The following is a 288-nucleotide window of genomic DNA, read 5'->3' as shown; positions in this document are numbered from 1 at the left end:
ATCTTCTGTTCGCCTCTAATCGTTTTCTTCATACATATTATCTATCATCGTAATTATGTTCACCACCATCGTTCCCTGTTATGGAAATAATAGAAAATTAAGCGTGAATCCTTTTGTCCTCAGCGACTGGTGACTTTATACGATTTCCAATATATTATGGAATTCTAAAAACAAAGAAAGTCAAACAGTCTAAAAGCAAAGCGGAGGATATGTAATACACAAGTTACTGATACACTTGCAGTCACACAGTGGCTTGTACATATAATAAAAAGTGAGATAGAAAGATTG

The sequence above is a fragment of the Penaeus monodon genome, chromosome 23 (assembly GCF_015228065.2).
Source record: "Penaeus monodon isolate SGIC_2016 chromosome 23, NSTDA_Pmon_1, whole genome shotgun sequence".
Lineage (NCBI taxonomy): Eukaryota > Metazoa > Arthropoda > Malacostraca > Decapoda > Penaeidae > Penaeus > Penaeus monodon.
The sequence above is the reverse complement of the archived record's forward strand: the minus strand, read 5'-3'. Positions refer to the sequence as shown.